Source organism: Cervus canadensis, chromosome 25 (assembly GCF_019320065.1).
Source record: "Cervus canadensis isolate Bull #8, Minnesota chromosome 25, ASM1932006v1, whole genome shotgun sequence".
In the NCBI taxonomy this organism is placed as follows: Eukaryota; Metazoa; Chordata; class Mammalia; order Artiodactyla; family Cervidae; genus Cervus; species Cervus canadensis.
The window spans coordinates 41,540,254-41,559,808 of NC_057410.1; the positions used below are offsets into that span (position 1 = coordinate 41,540,254).

At 37.5% G+C, this 19,555-nt stretch overlaps 1 long non-coding RNA gene across 3 annotated transcripts in view; it reads right to left on the reverse strand.

Moving 5' to 3' along the window:
- Positions 1–5,429: 5,429 nt before the first annotated feature.
- The window catches only part of LOC122427466, a 456,678-nt gene continuing 442,552 nt past the window's right edge, over positions 5,430–19,555 (reverse strand). For 2 of the 3 annotated variants that reach the window (XR_006265425.1, XR_006265426.1), the window contains exon 5: positions 5,430–5,530. This is a non-coding gene — a long non-coding RNA (uncharacterized LOC122427466). The remainder of the gene's footprint in view (positions 5,531–19,555) is intronic. The other variant, XR_006265427.1, reaches the window with a different exon arrangement.

Here is a 19,555-nt window from a genome sequence, read left to right on the forward strand (position 1 = left end):
AAAAATAAATACTAATATTTAACTACAAATAAGAACAAACTGCCTAATATTTCTATTTCTGTGAAAAATGACTTGGGGATTTTGAGAAGAATTGTTTTGAATCTGTATATTGCTTTTGGTAGTATGGACGTTTTAACAATATTAATTCTCCCAATCCGTGAACTCAGGATATCTTGTATATATGTCCTCTTCACTTTCTTTCATCAATGTCTTATAGTTTTCAGTGTACAGTTTTCATCTCCTTGGCTAAACTAATTCCAAGGTATTTTCTTTTATTTATGATGCAATGGTAAATGGAACTGTTTTCTTAATTTCTCTCTCTGATATTTCATTATTAGTATATATGTATGCAAAAGATTTTTATATAATGACTTAATCTTGCAACTTTACTGAATTCATCTTCTAATAGTTTTTTGCTGGAGTTTTTCTATATATAATATGCCATCAGCATAATGCTGGTTTTGTAAAATGAGTTTGGAACTGCTCCCTTTCCTTCTAATATTTGGAAGAGTTTGAAAAAAAATTGCTATTAATTATTTTCTAATGTTTGGTATAATTCATCAGTGAAGTCCTCTGGTTCTGGGCTTCAGTTTGTTGTGATAGTTTGATTACCAATTTAATTCCCTTACTAGTAATCAGTCTACTCAGATCTATTTCCTTATGATTATCTTGATAGGTTACATGTATCTAGAAATACACCTATTTCTCCTAGATTGTCCAATTTGTTATATATAATTGTTCATACCTGTCTCTGATGATCCTCTGTATATCTTTAGTGTCAGTTGTAATGTCTCCCCTTTCATTTCTGATTTTCAGTCTTATCTTTCTCTCTTGATGAGCTTAGTCAAAAGTTTGCCAATTTTATTTTTGCAGGAACCGGCTCTTAGTTTCATTGACCTTTTAACTGTCTTTTTAAAAAATTTGCACTGTGATCTTTATTTCCCTGATTAGTAAAGTTTACAGTTACCTTTAAATTTTCTTCCCTATCCTCACTCTCTTCTCCTTCTAGGACCCCTGTGGTGCAAATACTGTTTCATTTGACGTTGGCCCCTCAGCCCCTTAAGCTATTTTCACTCTTATTTTTTCCTTTTTGCTTCTCTGATTAGGTAAGTTCCCTGATTAGTTAATTGACAATGTTGAGTTAGTTTCCATTGTACAGCAAAGTGAATCAGTTATGCATATAGACACATCCACTCTTTTTCAGATTTCCTTCCCATTTAGGTCAACACAGAGCATTGAGTAGAATTCCCTGTGTTACACAGTAATTTCTCATTAGTTATATATTTTATATATTGTTCTTGTTGCTTAGTCACTAAGTTGCATCCAACTCTTTTGCCGTCTCATGGACTATAGCCTTCCAGATCCCTCTGCCCATGGGATTTCCCAGGCAGGAATACTAGAATGGGTCACCATTTCCAGCTCCAGAGGATCTTCCCAATCAGGGACTGAACCCACATCTCCTGCATTTTATATATAAGTAGTGTGAAGTGAAGTGAAATTTGCTCAGTCGTGGCCAACTCTGTGATCCCATGGGCTATACAGTCCATGGAATTCTCTAGGCCAGAATACTGGAGTGGGTAGCCTTTTCCTTCTCCAGGGGATCTTCCCAACCCAGGGATTGAACCCAGGTCTCCTACACTGCAGGTGGATTCTTTACCTGCATGTAGTCTATACATGTCAATTCCAGTCTCCCAATTTGTCACACACCTCATTCTCCCTTTGGTAACCATAGGCTTGTTTTCTATATCTGTGACTGTACTACTGCTTTGCAAATAAGTTAAGCTATTCTACTTTTCTAGATTCCACATATAAGAAACATTGAATAATATTTGTATTTCTCACTCACGTCAATCTATATCGCAATCTCTAGATCCATCCATATTGCTTCAAATGTCCTTATTTCATTCTTTTTTTTTAATGGCTGAGTGATATTCCTTTGGATCATTGTACAGCATCATCTTTATTCCTACAATGATGGACATTTAGGTTACTTCCATGTCCTGGCTATTGTAAACAGTGTTACAATGAATATTGTGGTTCATGTATCTTTTCGAATTATGGTTTTCTCTGGATATATGTCTAAGAGTGGGATTGCTGGGTCATAGGGCTCTGTTTTCAGTTTTTTAGGGAGCCTCCATGCTACTCTCCAACAGTGGTTTAATGAATTTACATTCCCACCAACAGTGTAAGAGAGTTCACTTTTGCCCTTTTCCTTTCCAGCATTTATTTTTTATAGATTTTTAATCATAGGTATTCTGATAGGTGTGAGGTATTACTTCTTTGTAGTTTGATTTGCATTACCCTAATAAATGGTGATGTTGATCATAATTTCATGTTTTTGGCCATTTGTATATCTTTTATGGAGTAATGTATATTTCGGTCTTCTGTCCATTTTTTGATTTTTTGTTTAATATTGAGCTTCATGAGTTGTTTGTATATTTTGGAGATTAACCCCTTCTCAGTTGCTTTGTTTGCAAATACTTTCCCCCACCTTGAGGGTTGTCTTTTCATTCTGTTCATGGTTTCCTTTGTTGTGCAAAAGCTTTTAAGTTTAATTAGGCTACATTTATTTATTTTTGTTTCTATTTTCATTATTCTAGGCACTGGATCAAAAAATATCTTGCTGTGATTTATGTCAGAGTGTGTTATGCCTATTTGCTTCTAAGAGTTTTATAGTATCCAGAATTAAATTTAGATCCTTATTAGATTTTAAACTTATTTCTGCGTATGATGTTAGAGAGTGTTCTAATTTTATTCTTTTACATGTAGCTGTCTAGTTCTCCCAACACCACTTATTGAAGACTGTCTTCTCTCAGTTATATATTCTTGCTTCCTTTGCAGTATATTAGGTGGCCATAGTGTGTGGGCTTATCTCTGTACTGTCTATCCTGTCCCACTGATCTATATTTCTCTGGACTGTCCATCCTGTCCCACCGATCTGTATTTCTACTTTTGTACCACAGCCATACTCCTTGGATTACTGTAGTTTGTAGTCTGAAGTCAGGGAGCCTGAATGCTAAGGCGTTCAGTCCTTTCATTCACTCCTTTCTGAAGATGCTTTGGCTATTCAGGGTCTTTTGTGTTTCCATACAAATTGGAAAAGTTTTGTTCTAATTCTCTGGGGGGGGGGGGGAATGCCTTTAGTAATTTGATAGAGATTGCATTCAATCTGTAGATAGTTTTGGGTAGTACGGTCATTTTCACAATATTGATTCTTCCAATCCAAGAACATGGTAGATCTTGCCATCTGTTTGTGTTGTCTTTGATTTCATTCATCAGTATCTTACAGTTTTCAAAGTATAGCTTGTCTCCTTCAGTTCAGTTGCTCAGTCATGTCCAATTATGTGCGACCCCATGGACTGCAACATCTGTCTAGTCTTCCCATCTCTTTAAGAATTTTCCCCAGTTTGTTGTGATCCACAGTTAAAGGCTTTGGAATAATTAATAAAAAAAAAAAAAAAGTAGATTTTTTTTCTGAAATTCTGCTTTTTCTGCTTAGGTGGGATTATTCATAGGCATTTTATTCTTTTTGGTGTCATGGTAAATGGGATTCTTTCTGTGATTTCTCTTTCTGATATTTTGTTGTTAGTGTACAGGAATGCAAGAGATTTCTGTGTATTAATTTTCTATCCTGCAACTTTACTAGCTTTATTAATGAACTCTAGCATTTTTCTGGTAACATCTTTAGTATTTTCTATGTATATATTGCATGTCATCTGCCAACAGTGAGAGTTTGACTTTTTAAAATTCTTTTACAGTTTGGATTACTGGCTATGGCTAGGACTTCTGAACCTACATTGAATAAAAGTAGTGAAAGTGGACATGCTTGTCTTGTTCCTAATTTTAGAGGAAATGTTTTCAGCTTTTCACCATTATGATGTTAGGTGTAAGTCTATCATATATGGTCTTTATTATATTGAGGTATATTCTCTCTATAACCATTTTCTGGAGGGTTTTTATCATAAATTGGTATTGAACTTTGTCAAATGCTTTTTCTGCATCTATTGAAGTGATCGTGTGGTTTTTATTCTTCAACTTGTCAACTTGTATTACACTGATTGTTCATATATATTAAAGAATCCTTGCATTCCTGGTATAAATCTCACTTGAACATGCTATATGATCCTCTTAATGTGTTGTTGAATTTGATTTGCTAGTATTTTGTTGAAGGTTTTTGCATCTATGTTCACCTGAACTCTCACTCCTGTGGGAGAACCTCTGTGATATGATTTTTTTTCCAGTCTGTGGGTCACCCATCTGCCAACCGTTGTGAAAGCACCCATCCTATCATCTTGTTGTGGTTTCGTCTTTGCTTTTGGATGTAGAACATATTGTTTGGTAGTTTCCAGTCTTTTTATTGATGGTTGTTCAGCAGCTAGTTGTGATTTTGTGTTTTCATGAGTGGAGGTAGGCTCAAGTTCTACTCTGCCATCTTATCTCCCTTCCTCTCTTCTTTGGTACTCTCAGATTTTCTTTGCTAACCAACTTCTGCAGAAGAATGGATGAACTGTTTAATGGCTGTTATTTTAAATTTTTTGTCAGTTAATAACTTCTGTTTCATTGTTTTTTCTCTAAAATTTTATTCTCTTTCACACTTGATGATATATATGTTTCAATGCTATTCTCTCAGATCATCCCACCCTCACCTTCTCCCATAGAGTCCAAAAGTCTGTTCTATACATCTGTGTCTCTTTTTCTGTCTTGCATATAGGGTTATCCTTACCATCTTTCTAAATTCCATATATATGTGTTAGTATACTGTACTGGTGTTTATCTTTTTGGCTTACTTCACTCTGTATAATGGGCTCCAGTTACATCCATCTCATTAAAACTGGTTCAAATGTATTCTTTTTAATGGCTGAGTAATATTCCATTGTGTATATGTACCATAGCTTTCTAAGGGTCATTTTTTTATCAGTTGATTTTCTGTTCGTGACTTTCATTTTTCTATAAAATATTTGGTCTCTTTTCCTTCTATTTAAAAACTTATATATTAAGGATATTAGTCCTTTAATTGTGATATATATTGCAAATACTTTCTTCCAAATCCATTTATCTTTTTATCTTGCTTTTGGTCTATGTACAGATTTTATATTTATGTAGTTAAGTGTGAAACAGATCGCCAGTCCAGGTTGACCCAGAGGGATGGGATGGGGAGGGAGGTGGGAGGGGGGTTCAGGATGGGGAACACATGTAAATCCATGGCTGATTCATGTCAATGTATGGCAAAAACCACTACAATATTGTAAAGTAATTAGCCTCCAACTAATAAAAATAAATGAAAAAAATAAATAAATAAAATTTTATTCTCTAGTTTGGAACACATTCCTCTATTTACTTTTCTTGACTTTATGTGGCTTATACGCATTAGTTAAAAGAGCCACCTCTCATAATTGAGAACAAGTGGTTTCATGTAGGATATAAACTTACCTTTCAGTGGCACCCTAGCTCTTGTTTGTCTTTTAAACCTCTGTGATTTTTCAAACAGTCTATTTATAGTGACTCCTAGTAGATGATGGTATGCCAAGACCTGTCAGTGTCCCAAAGGAGAGGATCTCAGTTAGTACCTAAGTTTCCTTTCTATATTTTCAAACTTATTATCAACAAATATTTACTATTAAAATATTTATTCCTTTAAATATATTCTTCCCATACACTAAATAAGATCTTCATTTTTGCTTAAATGCAAAAGACATTCACATACATTTACTGCTATTTTAATCTCAAACTACAAATAGTAATGTCTGTTTAATATAAAGATAATTATTGAAAATTAAAAGACACTTGCTCCTTGGAAGAAAAGCTATGACCAACCTAGACAGCATATTAAAAAGCAGAATTACTTTGCCGACAAAGGTCTGTCTAGTCAAAGTTATGGTTTTTCCAGTAGTCATGTATGGATGTGAGAGATGGACTATAAAGAAAGCTGAGCACTGAAGAATTGATGCTTTTGAACCGTGGTGTTGGAGAAGACTCTTGAGAGTCCCTTGGACTGCAAGAAGATCCAACCAGTCAATCCTAAAGGGAATCAGTCCTGAATATTCATTGGAAGGACTGATGCTGAAGCTGAAACTCCAATACTTTGGCCACCTGATGTGAAGAACTGACTCATTGGAAAAGACCCTGATGCTGGGAAAGATTGAAGGTGGGAGGAGAAGGGGACAGCAGATGATAAGATGGTTGGATGGCGTCACTAACTTGATGGAGATGAGTTTGAGCAAGCTCCAGGAGGTGGTGATGGACAGGGAGGCCTGGTGTACTGCAGTCAGTCTATGGGGTCGCAAAGAGTTGGACATGACTGAGTGACTGAACTGAACTGAACTTATTGACTCAAACACAGGTTTGCTATAAATGACTACATAGCACCTGACTTCTTTAACATAATATTCACTATGAAACTAAATTAACAACAAAACAGGACAAATTGGTTCATATCAGAAAGTACTAAAAATATCTAACATTATACTTACAAGAATGAGAACATTTCAATGTCACAAAACAACAGCCTTTTTAATTTGAAAGGTTTGCATTCTAGTAGGTAATTTATAAAATAAGTTATTTTCACCGTTAATAATATTTCCTTCCAAAGATATATCATTATCTTCAATATTCTTTAAGTACTCTGATATTAAAAATCCTTATCTATTTGGCTACAATACTCACTTGAGGAAGTGCTCATAGAATACCTTTAGAGTATTTAGCTATCAATAGGAAACTCAGGCTGAGCCCCTGAATTTCCTTTCTGATATAAAATTGTCAAGTCAGCAGGAGTAAATTTATGTCAACTAGGATGTGCCTTTATGCTTCCTCAGGGAACAGAAATAAAGACATCAAGTGTTAGCTATTTAAGGTATGTGAAAGAGAAGAATACTATCAGAGTTCCCTTTGACTCACTAATGGTTGCTTACATAAAAAAGATCTGATATATTTAGCTGCACAAAAAATAGATTAATTAGTCACATAATCTTGTTTCTAATACCTCACACCCAAAGGTAAGACACCAGTAACATTTTAGTTAAATCAATTGGAAAAACTTCAGTGGAAAACTCTGTACTTCAAGGAATATTAGTTATATTAGAGCAGATTAGATTCACTAGTAAAAATAATAATACTAATTATAGCTAATATTTGAGTGCCTACTATCTGCAGACATGATTATGTCTTACTATTACTTATTTAATCATTATCAAAAAAAAAAAAAGAAGAAGAAGATATCATCAAGGTAAAAGGAAGTCAGAATCTGTCCCAGGTCACACAGCTTCAAACCTGAGCATATTCATTCCAAAGCTGGGTCTGAAAATGGGAATCCTACATACAAAGCTACAAAAACAGGATTATAAAACTTGGGTATAGAATAATATGATTTTTTCCCCTCAGTCTAATGGATTTTATATAGGGGAGTTGAAGATATAGGGATATAAGTTTGGCTGAGCCAACATTATGGTGAACCAATTATGGATTCTGGAAAATAATAGGGACCATGGAAAGCTTTCCAGCAGAGGAATAGCAAAACCTAAATGCCGCCTTAAGGAGAAAGAAGATTAACATTTAATGTCAACTATTAAACAGCTGTTAAACTATAACTGTGGAATTACATAAGATGTGGGAGTATTGAGTTTGCTTTAGAGAAACAGCATTACTCCATGGTTCCACTCATAGATTTATAATGAGTAATGAATCCAGTTTTGGCATTTGTTAGGCATCTCATGAATAATCTGGGACTGTATAAATTACTTGGATGAACTGCTTGGGTAAGCAACATATAGTGTAAATTCAAACTAATAATAATATACTGATAACATTTTAAAATTTTTCTTAAAAAATTTAAATGTCCTAAAACTCCTATTGTTTTTCATTTCTATTATAACTAACCTAATTCAGGCTGCTACAACCTCATTCACCAAAACAGTGCATCAGTCTCCCTAGTAGCCTCTAAGGTTCAATTTACTATTTATCTCTGCAACTAAAAATCACACCATTCTCCTCAAAAGTTTTCAGTGACTCTTAATAACTTAACAGTGTAATTTAAAACTTGTCAATCTGGCATTTAAGACTTCCAAAGTGTCCCTCAACTTGTCTATTTAGTTTAATTACTATGTCATTGCTAGTTTACTCAATAAAGATGTTATCTTGCTTTCACTCCACAGAAAGGGAAGAAGGATAAAATTTAGGAATATACATGAGTTTGTTTCTCAGATATTTAACTTCTTGAACCACAGTTTGCCATTTTGTTAAAACAGGTTTTTCATACCTCACTCAACAAGGTATTATAAGGATTAAAATAAATTTACATAGTCAAATGAAAATATACTAAAAAACATGAATTTTTCCATCAAACACTGCTGTGTTCCAGGCTCTGGACTAGGCACTATAGCTGCAATGACAACATTCCAGAGACCAATCTATTAAAAAAAAATTAAGGACTGATGTTAGAATTTGAGATGATGTAATAACTATACCCATTTTCCCCTTCTAAACTCAAAACTAATTCAGATATAAAGAGATCAATATATTAATTTTGTTACTAATAAAGCAAGCCCAAAGACTAGTCCAACCATCCTCTGTACCTATAGGAATAAACACCAGATGACTATCCCATCTGAGGGATATTTTGCTTCTGGAAAGCAGACCTATTTGTCCAAGAAAGCTGTCTTCCATTATTGTGTGATGGACTATCCAGTCCTAGTGAGTACTACATGCAACCTAGGTATTAAAGCAGGGATATTTCACTGCTTTATAGGGATATTTCATATCCCTATAGGGATATTTCACTATGTTATGTTTAAATTTCTAGCAGAATCCAATACAAATAGAAAGAGTAGTAGATATTCACTGTTGATCTCAGTACTAATCTAGTTAATTTAGCCTTGTCCTAATCTATCCTTTTCTCTCCAGGAAGGAGTTAACTCCCAAGAATTACTTTCATCTTGCCTCAGTCAGTTCAGTTCAGTTCAGTTGCTCAGTTGTGTCCGACTCTTTGCAACCCCATGGACTGCAGCATGCCAGGCCTCCCTGTCCATCACCAACTCCTGGAGTTTACTCAAGCTCATGTCTATTGAGTCGGTGATGCCATCCAACCATTTCATCCTCTTGCCTATTTCCTTCCAAACAACTGTCTTTAAGTCCACAGGATAGTCTGTTTACTTCCTGATCTTTATCCTCTGATATGGGCATTAATACAATAATCTTATCATTTGCTTTATCTTTTGGCCTCTTTTACATTTCTTGACATATACCAGAAAATGTAGAAAATCCTATCAACTGTATAAATTGTTCCAATATGCAGTTTTACACTGCCCACTGCCCTGTCTTTCAAGTGTTTAAGCCAAAATTTGTTTGCTAAATCTAAGTCCTTTCCCTAAGGACTTTCTATATTATAAATTTCCCATTTCAGTCTCTGGCTATCATGGAAGCAATATGGTTTGCTATGTGTTTTAAGTCCTCTCTAATTGTGTGATAACTACGTGACTTCTTTTCCAAAGAGGGACCCTTCAAAGAGTAAAACAGAAAGAAGAGTAAGACAAGACAGTCCCAAATTGGGACATATGATTGCCCTCCCTAAAACTGACTGTAAGTCTCTCAAGTCCCATTTAGCTCCTGTACAGATAAACTGCACATCTATATATCCATTTCCATTATTCTTATGGTGTACTATGCTATTTATAGTTCATTTGACAGCCTCTTGGAAGTCCCACCTATAAAGGAACTGGTGAACTATCTAACATTTCCACTCAGACATGTTTCCTTTACATGATATTTAATTGAAATCTCTCTCAATTTCCCAGGACTTAATGACTCTGGATGCACAAGAAATGGGTATGACACATCTTCAACATCTATACATTTTTGTTGTACAAATCTATGATAATTTTTAAATCAACACAATTAGACCCCTAAAAATTATTAGGCTAAAAGGACCTCATAAATCAATATCCACCACATTCAAGTTTGCCAACAAAGGTCCATCTGGTCAAAGCTATGGTTTTTCCAGTAGTCATTTCCAGCACCCTAGATCTGGTCTGTTTCTGTCTCAATGTGTTTGCTATACAGTTGGATTCTCAATCCTTAAGGAAAAAAAAAACTGGTTTCACCTGAGTGGGAGGTAATTTACAATGACAAGTGGGTCCACTTATTACATATGGGTTTTTTGATATTTATTTCAGTACTATAAGATTCCTAGCTGCTTGAATTGGTATATGCATAACCAACTATAAATATATATATGGAATTTCCACTGCATTGAGGGTCAGTGTCTCAAACCCCAAATTGTTCAATTGTCAGTTGTATAGCAGATAATTAATTTCACAATATTTATAGCTTTAAAACATGGATCAGTCAGTTCAGTTCAGTTGCTCAGTCATGTCCGACTCTTTGTGGCCCCATGGACTGCAGCACACCAGGATTCCCTGTCCATCACCAACTCCCTGCGCTTACTAAAACTCTTCTCCATCGAGTCAGTGATACCATCCAACCATCTCATCCTCTGCAGTCCAATTCTCCTCCCGCCTTCAATCTTTCCCAGCATCACGGTCTTTTCCAATGAGTCAGTACCTCGCATCAGGTGGCCAAATTATTGGAGTTTCAGGTTCAGAATCTGTCCTTCCAATGAATATTCAGGACTGATTCCCTTTAGAATGGACTGCTAGGATCTTTTGCAGTCTACGGAACTCTCAAGTGTCTTCTCCAACACACAGTTCCAACGCATCAATTCTTCGGCCCTCAACTTTCTTTATAGTCCAACTCTCACATCCATACATGACTACTGGAAAAACCATAGCTTTAACTAGACAAACCTTTGTTGGCAAAGTAATGTCTCTGCTTTTTACTATGCTGTCTAGGTTGGTCATAGTTTTTCTTCCAAGGAACTAGCATCTTTTAATTTAATGGCTGCAGTCACCATCTGCAGTGATTTTGGAGACCAAGAAAATAAAGTCTCTCACTGTTTCCATTGTTTCCCCATCTATTTGCCATGAAGTGATGGGACTGGATGCCATGATCTTAGTTTTCTGAATGTTGAGTTTTAAGCCAACTTTTTCACTCTCCTCCTTCACTTTCATCAAGAAGCTCTTCAGTTGCTCTTTGCTTTCTGCCCTAAGGGTGATGTCATCTGCATATCTGAGGTCTATTTCTCCCAGCAATCTTGATTCCAGCTTGTGCTTCATCCAGCCCAGCTTTTCTCATGATGCACTCTGCATATAAGTTAAACAAGCAGGGTGACAATATACAGCCTTGACTTACTCCTTTTCCTATTTGGAACCAGTCTGTTGTTCCATGTCCTGTTCTAACTGTTGCTTCTCCCCTGCATACAGATTTCTCAGAAGGCAGGTCAGGTGGTCTGGTAGTCCCATCTCTTGAAGACTTTTCTACAGTTTTTTGTGATCCACACAGTCAAAGGCTTTGGCATAGTCAATAAAGCAGAAGTAGATAATTTTCTGGAATTACCTTGCTTTTTCAATGATCCAATTGATGTTGGCAATTTGATCTCTGGTTCCTCTGCCTTTTCTAAATCCAGCTTGAACATTGGAAGTTCACAGTTCACATACTGTTGAAGCCTGGCTTGGAGAATTTTGAGCATTACTTTGCTCACATGTGAGATGAGTACAATTGTGCAGTAGTTTGAACATTATTTGGCATTGCCTTTATTTGGGATTGGAATGAAAAATGACCTTTTCCAGTCCTGTCGTCACTGATGAGTTTTCCAAATTTGCTAGTGTGTTGAGTGCAGCACTTTAGCAGCAACATCTTTTAGGATTTTAAATAGCTCAACTGGGATTCTATCACCTCCACTAGCTTTATCTGTAGTGATGCTTCCTAAGGCCCACTTGACTTCACATTCCAGGATGTCTGGCTCTAGGTGAGTGATTACACCATCATGATTATCTGGGTCGTGAAGATCTTTTTTGTACAGTTCTTCTGTGTATTCTTGCCACCTTTTCTTAATATCTTCTGCTCCTGTTAGGTCCATACCATTTCTGTCCTTTACTGAGCCCATCTTTGCATGAAATATTCCCTTGTTATCTCTAATTTTCTTGAAGAGATCTCATCGTTCCCATTCTATTGTTTTCCTCTATTTCTTTGCATTGATCACTGAGGGAAGGCTTCCTTATCTTTCTTTGCTATTCTTTGGAACTCTGCATTCAAATGGATATATCATTTTCCCTTTTCTCCTTTGCCTTTAGCTTCTCTTCTTCTCTCAGCTATATGTAAGGCCTCCTCAGACAACCATTTTGCATTTTTTGCATTTCTTTTCCTTGGGGATGGTCTTGACCACTGCCTCCTGTACAATGTCATGGACCTCTGTCCATAGTTCTTCAGGCACTCCATCTATCAGATCGAATGCCTTGAATCTATTTGTCACTTCCACTGTATAATTGTAAGGGATTTAATTTAGGTCATACCTGAATGGTCTGGTGGTTTTCCCTACTTTCTTCAATTTAAGTCTGAATTTGGCAATAAGAAGTTCATGATCTGAGCCACAGTCAGCTCCTGGTCTTGTTTTTGCTAATTGTAGAGAGCTTCTTCATCTTTGGCTGCAAAGAATATAATCAATATGATTTTGGTGTTGACCATCTGATGATGTTCATGTGTAGAGTCTTCTCTTGTGTTGTTGGATGTGGGTGTTTACTATGACCAGTGCATTCTCTTGGCAAAACTCTCTTAGCCTTTGCCCTGCTTCGTTTTGTACTCCAAGGCCAAATTTGCCTGTTACTCCAGGTATCTATAATGAAAAGGACATTTTTGGGGGGTGTTAGTTCTAGAAGATCTTGTAGGTCTTCATAGAACCATTCATCTTCAGTTTCTTCAGCATTACTGGTGGGGGCATATACTTGGATTACTGTGATATTGAATGGTTTACCTTGTAAACGGACAGAGGTCGTTTATTGTTTTTGAGATTGCAAGTACTGCATTTCAGACTGCATTTGTTGACTATGATGGCTACTCCATTTCTTCTAAGGGATTCTTGCCCACAGCAGTAGATATAGTAGTTATCTGAGTTAAATTTCAGTCCATTTTAGTTCACTGATTCCTAAAATTTTGACATTCACTCTTGCCATCTCCTGTTTGACCACTTCCAATTTGCCTTGATTCATGGACCTAACATTCCAGGCTCCTATGCAATATTTCTCTTTACAGCATCGGACTTTACTTCCATCACCAGTCACATCCACAACTGGGTGTCATTTTTGCTTTGGCTCCATCTCTTCATTCTTTCTGGAATTATTTCTCCACTGATCTCCAGTAGCATATTGGGCACATACTGACCTGGAGAGTTCATCTTTCAGTGTCCTATCTTTTTGCCTTTTCATACTGTTCATGGGGTTCTCAAGGCAAGAATACTGCACAGTTTTGCCATACCCTTCTCTAGTGGACCACGTTTTGTCAAAACTCTACACCATGTCCCATCCATCTTAGGTGGCCCTACACAGCATGGCTCATAGTTTCATTGAGTTAGACAAGGCTGTGGTCCATGTGATCAGTTTGGTTAGCTTTCTGTTAATGTGGTTTGCATTCTGTCTGCCCTCTGATGGAGAAGGATAAGAGGCTTATGGAAGCTTCCTGATGGGAGAGATTGATTGAGGGGAAACTGGGTCTTGTTCTGATGGGTGGGGCCATGCTCAGTATCTTTAATCCAATTTTCTGTTGATGGGCGGGGCTGTGTTCCCTCCCTGTTGTTTGACCTGAGGCCAGACTATGGTGGAGGTGATGACTTTAATGGCCACAGCCTTCAGATGCTGCACTCCGTGCACCTTACCCTGCAGCAGGCCACCGCTGACCCACGCTTCTGCCAGAGACTCCTGGACATTCCTGGGCAAGACTGGGCCAGTCTCTCACTGGGTCGCTGCTCCTTTCTCCTGAGTCCTGGTGGGCACAAGGTTTTGTCTGTGCCCTCCAAGAGTCTGTTTCCCCAGTCCTGTGTAAGTTCTGGTGGCTCTATGGTGGGGTTAATGGCGACCTCCTCCAAGAAGGCTTATGCCATACCCAGGTCTGTTGCAACCAGAGCCCCTGCCTTTCTGGCAGGCCACTGCTGGCCCGTACCAGTGCTGGCCCATTCCTCCATTGAGGAAACACTCAAACCCAGTTCTGGCTCAGCCTCTGTGGGGTCTCTGGGTCCTGGTGCACACAAGCTTTTTTGAGCCCTCCGAGTGTCTCTGGCGTGTATGGGCTTTCTTTCTAGATGTGATTTCGCCCCTCATACTGTCCTGCTGGGGCTTCTCCTTTGCTCCTGGATGTGGGGTATCTTTTTGTGGTGAGACCCAACATTCTCCTTTCAACAGTTGTTCAGCAGTGAGTTGTGATTTTTGAGTTCTTGCAGGAGAAGATGAGCACACATCCTTCTACTCCACCATCTTGTAGTCCATCGTCTACTCCCAAATAGTGCTCTGACCTCATCCAAGCATTCATGACCATCTTCAGTTTCCCAAGGCCCCTGAATTCCATCATTTTTATCCCTCGTCCCTTGGAAGGCATCTTTACATGTCATCTTTAGAGTCTCTCTGATCTATATTCCCACTCTCTACTTAGAAACTTGGCCATGCTTATATTCTTAATTTCTACTCAAAAGTGAAAGTCACTCAATTGTGTCTCACTCTTTGAGACCAGATGGACTATAGCCTGCCAGGCTCCTCTGTCCATGGGATTCTCCAGTCAAGTGGGTAGCCATTCCCTTCTCCAGAGAATCTTCCTGACCCAGGGATCAAACCCAGGTCCCCCTCTTTTTCATCTGAGTCACCAGGGAATCCCTAATTTCTATTTATCAACCCATAAATATTATTTCAACATACGTTTCCAAATTTAACCATATAGAGTTGGTAAAAGTAAGCAATTTAAAATGAGTTCTGCATTACCTGAGAGTATTCATTTTGAGCAACATTAGAGGACAGTTCAGAAGTGGCATAAGTTACTTTCACTTTGGTTAACTACTCAAGCATCAACAAGAAATGCACATCATATATAAAATGTGAACACAGCACCCCAGTACATCCCCAGGTCTTTATAGAAATGTGCCAAAGTCTAACAGTAAATGATCTGACTCTGAGTAAACAGCCAGAGCAGAAGTATGAAGAATACAGTCACAACTTCTTACACCATTATACTAGGTGATTGCATCTCAGTTCTTTGTTTTACTTCTAATGCCTTATGAGGTCAACACCTGGTCTGGCCATGAACTACCACTCATAGTTCAAAAATATCTTACCTCTCCTGGGTAATTATTTCATCTAGAGGATATTCCCTCATTCCAAAATCTAGCCCAGCATTTATTTCTACTAACTGGGGCCTTGCCCATTTCCCCTTTAGTTTTGTATCATGCATTCATGACCTCTCTTAGGTTTCTAATTTTTTTTTAATTTTTATTAAAGTATAGTTGCTTTACAATGCTATGTTAATTTCTGTGGTGTAACAAAGCAAAATCAGCCTAACATGTACATCTATCCCCTCTTTGTTTGATTTCCTTCCCATTTAGGTCACCACAGAGCACTGAGTAAGGTTTCCTGAGCTATACCGTAGGTTCTTATTACTTACCTAATTTATATATAGTATTAATAGTGCATATATATCAATCCCAATTCATTCCAACTCCTCCCTTTCCTGTTTGGTGTCTACAAGTTTGTTCTCTACATCTGTGTCTCTATTTCTGTTTTGCAAATAACATAATCTCTACCATATATATACCATATATATATATAAATATATATATATATATACTCCACATATATATGTTAATATACAGTTTTTATCTTTCTATTTCTGACTTACTTTACTCTATATGATAGTCTCTAGGTCCATCCACATTTCTACAAACCTTGTTCATTTTTATGGCTGAGTAATATTCCAAAGTATTAATATACATGTACGACATCTTCTTTATCCATTTCTTTAGTGGACATTTAGGCTGCTTCCATGTCCTGGGTATTATAAATAGTGCTGCAATGAACACTGGGGTACATGTGTCTTTTTGAATTATGGTTTTCTCCAGGTATATGACTAGGAGTGGGATTGCTGGATTATACGGTAGCTCTATTTCAGTTTTTTAAGGAACCTCTGTACTCTTTTCCAATTCCACAAACTTCCCAGAACTTTCTCCTCCTTGGCACAAGCAACATCTGAATTTCAATGACTAAGTCACCTTGAAACTCAATAATTCTTTCAGTATGTTAAGTTGTCCAAATTTTCTGTATTCATATTAAGGGCTTCCCTGGTGGCTCAGCTGGTAAAGAATCCGCCTGCAATGCAGGAGACCTGGGTTGGGAAGATCCCCTGGAGAAGGGAGTATTCTGGTCTGGAGAATTCCATGGACTGAATAGTCCACAGGGTTGCAAAGAGTCCGACATGACTGAGCAACTTTCACATATTCTATAGATGTCCCAATCTTCAAACCGTCTCTTATGAATCTTCTACTTAAAATCTGATACAATAAACATGAATTTTGGAGGCCCTGTGTTTTTCTTGGTTGCTTATTCCAGACTTCCATGGGATCTCCCCTTTCTTATTTGTTGGACTCTGCATTATCATTGACTTCCCTAACTGAACAACCATTAAAATTACTTCTTTCTAATGATAAGACAATTTAGGAGTTACTATTCAAAATGTATAAATAGCCCATAAAACTCAATATCAAAAAAGCAAACATCCCACTTAAACAATGGGCAGAAGACCTGAATATTTGCCAAAGAGGACATACCTACGGTCAATAGTCACATGAAAAGATGCTCTTCACAGCTAATCATCAGAGGAATGAAAACCAAAGCCACAGTAAGATACCATCTCACACCAGGCAGAATGGTAGCATCAAAAAGAACACAAATATTAAATGCTGGCAAGGATGTGTAGAAAAGGGAACCCCTTATGCACTACTGGTGGGAATGTAAACTGTTGCAGCCCCTAGGAAAAAAAAGTATCAAGAGTCTTTAAAAAACTAAAACTAGAGTTACTATATGATCCAGCAATCCCATTCCTGAGCACATATCTGAAGAAAACAAAAACAGTAATTTGAAAAGATATGTACACCCCAATGTTTTTTAGCAGCATTATTTACAGTGCCAATATAAGGAAGCAACCTAAGTGTCTATCAATATTTGAACAGATAAAGAAGATTGGTATATATTTATATACACATGATGCAACACTACCAGTCATACAAAAGAATTTAGTGTTGCCATTTGGGCTTCCCTTGTAGCTCAGTTGGTAAATAATCTGTCTGCAATACAGGAGACTCAGGTTCAATTTCTGGGTTGGGAAGATCCCCTCCAGAAGGAAATGGTGACTTACTCCAGTATTCTTGCCTGGAGAATCCCATGGACAGAGGAGACTGCTGGGTCCATGGGGTCACATGAGTCAGACACAGCTTAGTGACTAAACCACCATTTGCCACAACATGGATGAACCAGGAAGGTTTTATACTTAGTGAATGAAGTCAAACAGGTTATATAAAAATAAGGCAAAATAATATAACAACAACAATAAAGAAAGAGACTCACAGATATAGAGAACAAACTAGTGATTACCAGTGCAGAGGGGCAAGATAGGGGCTTAAGAGGCCTACACTACTATGAATAGGATATAAAATATAGAAACTACAAAGATACATTGTATAGCACAGGAAATATAACCAATATTTTATAATAACTTTAAATGTAGAATAATGTATAAATAATTTGAGTCACTATGTTGTATACCTTAAATTAATACTCACAAATCAACTGTGTGTGTGTCAAGTCACTTCAGTCATGTCTGACTCTTTGCAGCCCTATGGACTGTAGCCCACCATACTCCTCTGCCCATGTGATTTTCCAGGCAAGAAAATTGGAGTGGGTTGCCATGCCCATCTCCAGGGGATCTTCACAACCCAGGTTGGAACCCACACCTCTTGAGTCTCCAGCATTGGCAGGCAGGTTCTTTACCACTAGCACTGTGTGGGAAGCCTATAATTCAATTTAAAAATCTGAGGTACAGTTGATACCACCTGGAATCATTTGTACTTCAATTTTTTAAAAGCATCATAAGAAATGAATCTTAAAACTTTTTATATCTTGCTAGCATTATTTCTAAGATTATACCTGCTGCTGCTGCTAAGTCACTTCAGTAGTGTCCGACTCTGTGTGACCCCATCCCTGGGATTCTCCAGGCAAGAACACTGGAGTGGGTTGCCATTTCCTTCTCCAATGCATAAAAGTGAAAAGTGAAAGTGAAGTCGCTCAGCCATGTCTGACTGTTAGTGACCCCATGGACTGCAGTCTACCAGGCTCCTCCATCCATGGGATTTTCCAGGCAAGAGTACTGGAATGGGGTGTCATTACCTTCTTCAAAATTATACCTAGGTATCTCTTTTTAAAAAAGTATGCATTTGTATTAAAACATAGGATTGATTCATTTTAAAATCTGAACTCTTCTATAATGTTTATCAGTTTTTTTTCTATATTCCTCAGTTCCTCCCAAATATATTCTTTATTATTTCCAGAGCAAAAACATTTGATAATATTATTCTAACATATGCCAACAAATCTGGAAAACTCAACAGTGGCCACAGGACTGGAAAAGATTAGTTTTCATTTCAATCCCAAAGAAAGGCAATGACAAAAAATGCTCAAACTATTGCACAATTGCACTAACCTCATACACTGGCAAAGTAATGCTCAAAATTCTCCAAGCCAGGCTTCAACAGTACGTGAGCCATGAACTTCCAGATGTCTAAGCTGGATTTAGAAAAGGCAGAGGAACCAGAGATCAAATTGCCAACACACATTGGATCATCAAAAAAGGAAGAGAGTTCCAGAAAAACATCTATTTCTGCTTTATTGACTATGCCAAAGCCTTTGACTGTGTGGACCACAACAAACTGTGGAAAATTCTTCAAGAGATGGGCATATCAGACCACCTGACCTGCCTCTTGAGAAATCTGTATGCAGGTCAGGAAGCAACAGTTAGAACTGGACATGGACCAACAGATTGGTTCCAAATAGGAAAAGGAGCACATCAACGCTGTATATTGTCACCCTGCTTATTTAACTTATATGCAGAGTACATCATGAGAAACACTGGGCTGGAGGAAGCACAAGCTGTAATCAAGATTGCCAGGAGAAATATCAATAACCTCAGATATGCAGATGGCACCACCCTTATGGCAGAAAGTGAACAAGAAATAAAGAGCCTCTTGATGAAAATATAAGAAGAGTGAAAAAGTTGGCTTAAAACTCAACATTCAGACAACTAAGATCATGGCATCTGGTCCTATCACTTCATGGCAAATAGATGGGGAAACAGTGGAAACAGTGGCTGACTTTATTTTTCTGGGCTCCAAAATCACTGTGGATGGTGATTGCAGCCATGAAATTAAAAGACGCTTACTCCTTGGAAGGAAAGTTATGACCAACCTAGACAGCATATTAAAAAACAGAGACATTACTTTGTCAGCAAAGGTCCATCTAGTCAAAGCTATGGTTTTTCCAGTGGTCATGTATGGATGTGAGAGTTGGACTATAAAGAAAGCTGAGTATGGAAGAATTAATGCTTTTAAATTGTGGTGTTGGAGAAGACTCTTGAGAGTCACTTGGACTGC